Genomic DNA, 10,778 nt, shown 5'->3' with positions numbered 1-10,778 from the left:
TGTCTCTGCTTACTGCATACACACTTACCAAAGTATTTTTGCTACTATAGACAACAGATGTTTACAAACACACAATTGTAACCACTTAAAAAAGACTACTTAACACAGTGCCTGCAGTCATCTCACTTCAGACCATATCCTCTCTTAAAGCCAGAGAAAGGTCTTTGTGATAAATCCTAAAACATCTCCACATGCACACTGTTACCTAGTACAGACAAAGCTATTCAAATCAGAAATTGTCTGTTTTAAGTTGCCTCCATGAATGCATTTTAAGGGTTCCCATATCTTAAATGCCATGGATCAGGACTGTGAGTACTACAATAAGAGTAAAAAAGAAAAATGGAAAACAGAAATGCAAGATGAATTCATTCTAGATCCTATGTTTTATGAAAGAACATTTGAAAATTCTATAAAATAGCCAAGTTCTCAAAGGGCCAAGGCTGAGTAACCTGATCCAAACCTGAAGTCAGCCCTGCTTGGAGCAGGGTGGATGAGATGACCTTCAGAGGCTCCTTTCAATCCATGTTAGTTTAAGGTTTCATAAAATAAACTGGAGAGTGAGGCTGTGTGTGTACACACACAAAACCACTCGTTCTCTTTATTTCTAGATACTCTGGGCAGTCTCTGATACAGCTCCTCTGAACACTGCACACAAGCATGATTACACACAGCACTGCGTAGAGCAGACTGATTTTAGTACCTTAAATACAAGGTAGCTTTACATTTATGCACAAGAACTACAGAAAGAAATATTGCTCTGACCTAAGTGAGGTGATGAACATGTAAATTCTCACACTTATCAGCTCTACCTGATCCAGTTTATCTGTTGAATCCTCAGAATTGTGACACCACAATGCTCACTGCCAGGGCTCTGAGTGCTGTAGTGGTGAGGAATCTCTGGAATTATAAATGAAATCAATGGTTTCTGCTGAGACAGGGGAAAAGAGAGGAAGCAGGCTTGTGCTGGCACAGGACACTCAAACCACAAACAGTGCTCAGGTTCACCATTCCTCTCTGACCCACATTTCATTTACACATCTCAAACTGAAACTCCACTTCTCCAACCTCTGGAATTCCTCCTTTGATGCATTCTCCTTCCTGCTATCCACTGATCAGTATTCTCAGCAGTGACTCACGAGAACATGCTTAACACAACACTCAGCTGAAACCTGCTTGGGGTGTCTTGATTTAGAAGCTCTAAACAGGGCACAGGACATGAAAGCCTCTTGCAAAAGTAGTCAACAAGCATCATCATCACACTGATGATAGTATTTCATGCTATTAAATGAGACAAATGATCATGGCTTATAAAAGTTGTATTTCATATTTCAATTTTACCACAAGATAAAACCCATGATGATCTACTAAGCCTGAAGAATTCTGAATAAAACCAGGTTCCTGCCTCCCTGTTACATTCTGAAATAATGGGCCTTGATGCAGCATTCCTCTTGACTGACTGATCCAGCTTTACAGGCTCACAAGCATTCAGAGTAAGAAAAGAGCCCAAGAATTAAACAGCGATATGAAATAATAAGAAAACAGGGCATTGAAACACTGGTTTGAAGTACCCTAATCCAGTATCTCCCCTCAGTACTACTCCCCTCTCCAGCAGGTCTGTGGTGATCTGCAAAACTCCTTATTTCACCAGGAAATCTATAAGAGCTATTTGAAACAATTTTCCCTCCAGTTTTGTAGGGTTTTTTACTACATAAGTAAATCAAAATATAGGCCAGACTACCTTCCCCTAGCAAGACACAAAGTTTTCAGGTGATACCACATTATGTGAGCTAAGAACACAACTGTAGTTATTGTGATTTTAGAAAATGGCTTCTTGTAAAGGCTAAGGAACGGAAGATTTAGTTAGTACTATGAAAACCAGTGCATTGTAACTTCAATTCTTTAACTAATGGTTTGAAGCTTACGTTTGACACAGAACAGCACAGCACTTATTTGGATGAAGTTTCCCAGTCTATTCATGTAAATACTCACATTCCAAGAGATTTGATAGAGCCACAGTTATAAGGAAATCAATTGGCACATTAAGTCCACTTTACAATCAGAAAACAAAATTAAAATTTGGTGGTGTTATAGCTACTTCCACTATAAATCTCTACAGAAAATCCTCACATTTAACATTATAGGTTTATGCCCTAAGTATTCAGTATTGCCAATAGCACAACCTATGATTCTGCTTAAAGTAATTCTCCTAAAGTACATTTTTAATGTATCAATGGAATAGGAGGGTAAGTGATTCTTACTGGTTTAGTTCTGACATCTGAACATAATCAAATTCCACAATTTTTATAGACCCACAGGAGCAGAAAGCCTTACTTGGCCATTTTGACCAAAGCAGAGACACTGCTCATCATATCCATCAGAAGAAAGAATCTTGTTTCAGAATAATTTTCCATTCACCATTCTGCTAACTTTACTGGAAAACAGCAATGATAATACTCTGCTCTACAGAAGTCAGATTTTCCAAAGTGTATGCTCGTATAGCAACCCAAATATATCATCTGTCACACTGTAACATTACAAAAGGAAATATTTAGAAGTCTATTTTCTCTTGATTTTTCTTTCTTCAGAATGAAGTGCCAGTGTCATGGGAGGTTTGGGGGAAGCCTTAGTAAGGGATGAATTTCAGTACTATGAACAAGAATAATCATTCCACCAGTAATTGACATAGAGAGTGCAATTCAACAAATCAGGTACTGGCAGTATTATTCTACTTGCATAACAGTAAGTCGTTAAATAATAGAAACATTTGCAGTGTGCATTTAAAAAGGCACAAGAATGAGGTCGAACTGGCTGAGAATATGCAGTTGTGGATTCTTCTGATCTTGAAGCCTTTGGAGGAAAATGTAACAGAAGGCTGAGTCCTCTTCCCTTCTCACTGTAATGGCACCAACAACTGAAAATCTGAGAGCACTGGAAGACACTTCACTGAGCATAAGTGTCACAGGTCACACTTCTTCCATGAGCCAAACTGAGTTATTTACATGAGTCATTGTTTGGTCAAAGAAAAATCTGAAAGGTACAGAGCAAAGAGAGAACACAAATACAGAAGAAGGGGCATTTTCATTTTGAGAAAGTCTCAAAAAACTGCCTTCTCAACTTTTTTTTTTAATCTATCTGTACAATATTTAGAGTAACATCCATTGTTCATAAAGCAACACTGAATTCAGATACTTCAAAAGCATCAAGATAATATTTAAGAGCAACAGCAGTTCCTTACAGCCAGTGAAACAGCTAATTTAAAAAACTGAATGCAGAGTATAATGATCTAATTAGGGGAATTTCTCCCCACAGAGAGGCTGTTCTAGTGTAAGCTGGTGGGAAAGCCCAGCTGGCTTGAATACTGTAAGATCAAGACCTGAAAGCTTATGCAAGTGTGTGGTTAAAGAAAAAAAAGTTAAAATCAGAACACTGGAAGTTTCTGTGCTTCTGACAACCATACACTGAATACCCTGAATGCTGTACCAACCTCAGGTTCTTGGTTCAAAACCTTTCCAGGATTACTCACACTTGGTAACTACAAAACATTCAGAACCGCCAACACCGTTCTGTAGAACTTCAGTTACTGAAAGTACTCCACTTATTTCATCTGTTACAGAAGAAAATAATTAAGATTCATCACTTATCAGCTCATGTATCAGCTTTTGTATTATCAAAAGCAAAGCAAGACATCAAATGATTCAATCACAGAAGATTTTAGATAAGCACCAGAGTAGCTGATCTCAATTACTCATTTTTTCAAAGGCACCAAGGCAATCTACAGTCCAGCATTTTTACCCTTCATTTTCCAGGGCATCAATCACCTGCACAAATGCCTTCCAATACATGGGATATGTGACATTTGTCACCTAAAGAGAAGCATTCCAAGAAACACATCCAGATGGAAGCACACTTGATGCTGCAACTGACACTAGAATATTGTTTCTATCTTAACCCTTCTGAGTTTCAAATAAAATGTAAGGGACTCAGTCATTAAGGCAGCCTACAAAAAGTTATTAAATTCTAAGTTTAGCAATACCATGAGCACTTTGGCTTGTCCTCTTTTGCTGCCCCTCAGAGGGCTCTGTACAGACTCTTCCAGGGAAATAATCCACTCCACACACTTAAACACTGACATGACACAATAAAACTTTAGGTAATTGAGTTTAATGTGCTGTTCAGCACAACATGGAATTTCACACAACTTACAGTAATTCTTTACAGTTCACAATATCCTCATAGCAAAATCAAAATGGAGTAAAAATTGCCCCTGTATTGTTATGCTTGATTTTCTTCTTGCTGCTCACCCTGAAAAGTAACACAGTAATTACAGTTACAATATGACATTCAAATACCAAAACATAAAATAAGTTTATATTGTTTCACTATGTCTAGGGAAGTGCACTCCCTTAATACAATCTTCTAACGTGGAAAGAAGAGGAAACATCACAAGAAGTGCATTTGTGCTTTTCTAGGTGCAATACCCATAAAGAGACCAACATCTTATGTTTTATGGTATATAAACAGAGGTTTCACTGCAGTGAAATACAGACCAACATTCAGCATCACAATAAATTATTTGTCTGACACTAACCACTCAATTGTCTGTAAGGAAAAGCTGTGTTACAGTCCCTTTGAAGTCACATTAGTGAAACAACCACAGACTGTGGTTTGACAGGGGTGGGGGGTGGCTGGTTTTGTTTTTTTTTTTTTCCCCTTTCTTTAATTAAAAACAAACGATGAACACTAAAGATCAAAAGCAGTACATGCAGAATCTTTTAGGCCAATTAAAAATTGCAACTAGTCAAAACAAAGCACTGAAAATTGATTTGTTTGGAGAGAACAGGAAGCTGTCCTACCAAGCAGGTTATATTTATCAGGCTTTTTTTTTTTTTCCTTTTCTTTTTTCTTTTAAATTTAACTTATACTTTCCTGCTTGCTAAGAAACTCCTCAGCTGTTCATGTTTGTCATGGTGTCTATAGCATTAACAGCATGCTGGACCCTCCCTGGAGATTGTTTATTTGCTTTCCAAGGGAACTGCACTTTACAACTGCCTTGTCTGGACAGTAATCACATGGCTTTTCAGAGAATACATTACTCAAGATGAAGAGAAGTTCTGCAACACAGAGTCTTGCAAAGTCCCACAGCTATGAGGAAAGCTGTGTAGCAAAAATCATTACAAAAGGTGCTGCCAGTGCCAAATTAGGAGAGACAGGGACAGGCTGAAGCCACCCACAAACTTGGAGCTTCCCAACTCAACATTTATTAATGACACCAACTCATTCTACTGCACACTTCAGCCATCCTCTCTGAACTGCTGTGACACTTCTGAGTATCCATTTTGCATTTGTATTCTGTTTCATTTTTACTGAATTGAAGAAAAAAAAAGATACAGTCCATCAAATCAAATCCCAAGAAAGTCAGTTCATAGAATCACAGAATGGTTTGAGTTGGAAGGGACCTTAAAGATCATCTTGTTCCAACCCCCTGGCATGGGCAGTTCTATCATGAGAACTTGTCTTTTTTACACAGTAAAGGAGTTTTTTAATCCATGTAATTCAACTACTACAAGAGTAAAAGAACCAAATTCCCCAAAGCTTCCTCAAAAAATCCTGTTCAACTACTTTGGCTCATTACTTTTCAGTGGTAGAGCAAATAACACATATTTTTTAAAATATTGTTTATTACCTGCTTTGACAGCTTTGTAATTGTTACATGTACATCAGAAAAGGAATGTTAAATAAGCTGGGTTAAATTCCAAATGTTAAAGTTAGAAGCTAGTAACAGAAGAAGCAATGGAGAAGGACTGGAAACCTTACTGGATGTAGGCTGGTAACCCTTCCATTTGGTTTTGCCCTGCTAATACCCCCTTAAATCAGAATTTCTGTACATTCTTTCCTTCCTGTTATATCAACCTGCCAACTCCTCATAATAGCCACGACTCAAAAAACCATTCCATTTCACCTGGCAAGAATCTACTTGACTCCCCCACTGCTTCTCCGTCAACCTAATTCTCTATAACTGATGAAAGCCAATGTGATCAGGCTCCAAAAGCAAGGCAGAAACCAAACATTAAGCCACCAATGAAGCTGAATTTAAGGGTTCTTCCTCCACTGTCTTTGATGTGTGCAGTCCCTTAATAGCTAGTGTTTAGCCAACCTAAAATTAGACTCAAGACTAAAAAGCCTAGAATACAACATCTGCTTTATGATTATTAATTCTGAATGTGCTAATAAAGCACCTACAACAAGACCTTGCTCTTTTCTTGACCCTCACAAATACAGAATTAAAAGACATTTTTGGTAAAGCCCAAAACAACAACAGGAAAGCATGACAGCCAAGTGCCTGGAAAGCAGGAAATACATGCCTGCATTGCCTCCCTTCAAGAGGAAGTGCAGTACCACACCTCTGAAAACAAGAAAGAACTATACATTAACAGAAACACTGTGTTCCTTTCTGAAGAAAACTGATTTTTTTTCTATTTGCCCAGATTTTTAAAAACACTGAGTTAGCAATTGAGTTTGGTCTTCTAATATGCAAGTTCAGCTACCAACAGGACTTTGGGCAGCTGACTTGACCCCTGTATGTACATCCCACAGCCACTGAACCTCAGTGACATCAGCACTCCACCTCACTGCTCTCCTGAGAGCCAAAGACAAACCCAACAGTGTCACCACTGATGCGGGGTTCAGACACTGAAACACAAACTGTTTTCCTTATAGTGAGGTTATACAACTTCTCCTGGTAGGAAATATTCCCTGGAATAACACAGCACGCCCTAGGATGTCAGTCTCATTAAACTCCTCTTATTTTTGACTCTCCTCATTCTTAGGCAGCTGTTGCTCCTTAGCCTTGTACAATTACCACTGTGTACATGCCTGATCATTTGTCCAGCATTTTTTGTACTTAGTGGGATTTAGAACCTTCACACTGATATTATGAGACTGTTCCAAAGCCTCACTGCCTTACCTTTTAGGGCAACAAAGTTGTTTTCATACCAAACAACTTTTCATAATATCTCTCACACCTAAGAAGGCTGAAGTAAACAATCAATTAAACACAAACCCTCTGCCTCACCTGTATCAAATCAGTCCCAGGGATTCAGTTAGTGCTGCACTCCAAACTAAAATTACAGTGTCAGAGAAAAATGTTATTTTGAAGAACGTACCTGAATTTTTCAGCTTCATGAGCACTGGTATTTATCTACTCCTGACCTAGCTTCCAAGGATTCTTCTCTGCCATAGAATTGCTTTCCGAACCCCAACTTGTTCACCTACTAAAATCAAAAGTAAGAACAAAAGATATTCAGCATCTTCAATTTAACTAAAATTAGCTGCATATTTTCCTTTTTATATATAACTTTTATCTCATTATTTTTAAATGTCAGCTACAGTCCTTCAAGTGGTACCAAGAAAAATATTTTATCCACCCTTCCCAAGTAAGGAGAGGACAGTACTAACGTTCCATCTGCTGCTATTAAAGGAGTGCTGGCTGACAACGCTCTTTCTTCCTTCCTAGTGATCCTTCTCACACCCTCAGAGAGGGGACAGAGCAGACCTTTTGACAACAGGTTGTAGGTGTCAAAACTAGAAAGAAAAGACACAATTGATATTAAAACTCACAATTATTTACTTGCTATTAGCAAACAGAGGAATATCGTGACAATCTATTCATATACCTAGTAAAAACCCTGCGACTTCTGCATCGTTTCTGAAATCCAACTTTTCCTTAAGTCTCAGCCACCAGTCAATGTGATTTCCTACATAAATCCTTGTTTTCCCCCTTCTTCTATCAAGACTCTTCTTTCTCTTTTCCAGAAAAGACAACACTGGGGGCCTTCCACACCTCTTTGCTGGCAGGGACATGCTGAGCCTGAAAATAAAGGAGAGGCTTTATTGAGAGGCAGCTCAGAACATCAGGCGGTACCTCAGCGTCCCGAGCCAGCACAGCGAGGACTGATGGCCGAACATCTCTGGCTCCTCGCAAGTCAATCACCGTCTGCAGCCCCGCACCGACGGCTCCCGACCCGCGCCCACCCGCTCGGCTCTTCCCCCCTCGGCGTCTGTCCGCGGCAAGCGGCTGAGAACCGGGCCGCTTCCAGGCGGAACACGGCGAAGGACTGCGGGACAGCCCCTCACACCGCTCCTACCGGGAGGAGAGGGCCATTCCCGCCTCACACCGCTCCTACCGGGAGGAGAGGGCCATTCCCGCCTCACACCGCTCCTACCGGGAGGAGAGGGCCATTCCCGCCTCACGCCGCTCCTTAGGGGAGGGGACATTCCCACCTCACACCGGCCCTGAAGAGGGGAACCATTCCCGCCTCACACCGCCCCTAAGGGAAGATCCATTCCCGCCTCACACCGGCCCTGAAGGGAGGAGCCATTCCCGCCTCACACCGGCCCTGAAGGGAGGAGCCATTCCAGTCTCACACCGCCCCTGAAGGGAGGAGCCATTCCAGTCTCACACCGCCCCTGAAGCGAGGAGCCATTCCAGCCTCACACCGGCCCCGAGGGGAGGGGACATTCCCACCTCACACGGGCCCTGAAAGGAAGAGCCATTGCCGCCTCACACCGCCCCTAAGGGAGGAGCCATTGCTGCCTCACACCGCCCCTGAGGGGAGGAGCCATTCCCGCCCCACACCGGCCCGGAAGGGAAAAGCCATTGCCGCCTCACACCGCCCCTGAGGGGAGGGGCCATTCCCGCCTCACAACGGTCCTAACGGGAGGGATCATTCCCGCCTTACACCGGCCCTGAGAGGAGGGGAGATTCCCGCCTCACACTGCTCCTAGGACAGCTAGAGACACAGACACACACATTCCCGCCTCATGCCACCCCTGAGGGGACACCAGCCCCTCTCGCCGCTCCACAGGGCGGAAAAGCGCACCTCACACCGCCCGAGAGGGGACAAGCCCTCACAGCGCCCCTGCGGGGTACACCCTTTCCCCGCCGCCTTTCCTTTTTTCCCCACGCCGATCTCTCGCTGCCCCCGGCGGGGTGGTCGGTCTGTCGGTCGGGGTCAGTCTGTCGGTCCCTCACCCGCCGCGGGGCCGCCACCACCGGCAGCGAGCGGGGTAAACAAGGGACATGTGACCGGCGGCGCACACTGATGGCGCCAGGATGACGGGAGGGGCCCGCCTTGCTTTTAAGGAAAAAGTCCAAAAGAAGAGGTTTTTAAGTGTTAAATTGGGGCAATGGCTCGAAACCTGTCCTGAGGAAGCAGCTAGTGGCGCTGAGGTAAAAACTGTTCTCAGCCCTCTGCTGAAGCTCAGAGGAAGAAATAATTCAGCATGTTTTTTTTTAATATTTGTTTAATAATAAACCTCAGTTATGTATGCAGAATAAAAAAATCTACTGTTTTCCCAAGCAGCAATTCGCAGGATGAATATCCAAAATACTGTGTGGTTATCTTACCTTCTGAAAGGCCAGATTCAAAGCCAAAACTAGAATTTTGCTCTGAAGAACAAAAGATGTTTGAAATGCGACCTACCTGTGAAAATGCTAAATCAGTGACACCAAGGGAAAGAAAATGCAGTGAGAATTTGCAATCCCCGTTGTTACAGTGTGTTCCAAGAGTGACATGTACGAAACCTGCATTCCACCAGCTCCTTGGCACCTCCACACACTCCTGCTGACACAGCCTGTGTTTTAAAATAAATAACTAAAAACTCATACCAAGTTAGCCAGCAATATTTGGATAATTTTATCTAAACAAGAGAGGGACAATCATACCTTCCAATTTTAAGGAAAGTGAAGCCAAGACCTGCACTCTGACTGCACCTTGAGCAGCCTAATCCAAGTAATGCCAAAGTAGAATTCCTCATGTTTAGTGTTCACTGCTGAGGTTGGATGATTCATCATATTTAAATTCTTTCACATGAGCTTCCTAACTCCCTTCTTTTATCTGTTATCATCATATCTGAAGGGAATTAATAATTTTTATCAGAAAAAGAAACTGAATTATGCTGTGTGGTACCTAACATGCAATAAAACAGGCAGAAAACATGAAGGTAAAAAAAAAAAAAAGAAAAAAAAGAAAAAAAAAAGAACAGTCAATCAAATCAAGAAGCTGAAGCATTTTTACTACAGAAAAATGGCATCTCTAACAATATATTTGTTTCATGTTTCCTATATTACTTTCTCCCCCTCACCATCTGCCTCTGTTCTGCTTTTTTCTTTCAAAAAGCACCCACCTCATTTAGCTTCACTCAACCCATCACAGGATTCAGCCTGGATTAAAACAAAATCCCCAGTGCCAAAGCCAAAAAAGTACTACCTCTTCATAAAAGACATTCCATAAAAGAGTTATTCCAAAAATAATTCCCAATTTTCTTACAGTAGCTGTAGATCTTTAAGAGAAGCAGTTCATCTCGATTCAGTGCTTTGCCACACACCCTCTAGGCAAAGGAACTTGAGCTTTTTGGTCCCTGGTAACTCTGGATGGTACCTGTACCTTCAGTGCTGCCCTTTTTGCCAAATTGTTGCCCTGTTCTTTTGGTAGCCAGCACTGAATCCCACAAGAGTGAGATCCTGTAGTGTGGAGAAAGAAAGTGAATTACAGAACGTGCAGTTTTTGAGCAAGAGCTACTCCTTCCATCAGGGAAGCACCTCAGCAATGCCCACGGGGATTTGCAGGTCTGTGGAGCAGAGTGGAAATGGAAATAAAACCATTTTGGAAATGGAAATAAAACCATTTTGGGGAGACAATCCTCAGAAGGAAAGAGTGAGAACTAGAGGATGCCCATTTTTGATGTGTGTGCCATGCAGTGGTCAGGAGAGCCTGGCA

At 41.8% G+C, this 10,778-nt stretch overlaps 1 long non-coding RNA gene across 2 annotated transcripts; it reads right to left on the bottom strand.

Moving 5' to 3' along the window:
* Window positions 1-1,298: 1,298 nt before the first annotated feature.
* On the bottom strand, window positions 1,299-9,096 carry LOC103819888 (uncharacterized). Of its 2 annotated transcripts, none has more exons than XR_007779019.1 (7): window positions 8,880-9,096; window positions 7,674-7,867; window positions 7,456-7,581; window positions 7,164-7,271; window positions 4,204-4,302; window positions 3,485-3,604; window positions 1,299-3,027 (listed from the first exon to the last, which is right to left on the bottom strand). It is a non-coding gene; the product is annotated as an uncharacterized LOC103819888 (long non-coding RNA). The 2 variants fall into 2 exon arrangements; XR_007779020.1 differs by having other exon boundaries at window positions 3,524-3,604; window positions 8,880-9,095.
* Between the last annotated feature and the right edge of the window lie 1,682 nt (window positions 9,097-10,778).

This window comes from Serinus canaria, chromosome 18 (genome assembly GCF_022539315.1).
Source record: "Serinus canaria isolate serCan28SL12 chromosome 18, serCan2020, whole genome shotgun sequence".
Classification (NCBI taxonomy): Eukaryota; Metazoa; Chordata; class Aves; order Passeriformes; family Fringillidae; genus Serinus; species Serinus canaria.
The sequence above is the reverse complement of the archived record's forward strand: the minus strand, read 5'-3'. Positions and strand labels throughout refer to the sequence as shown.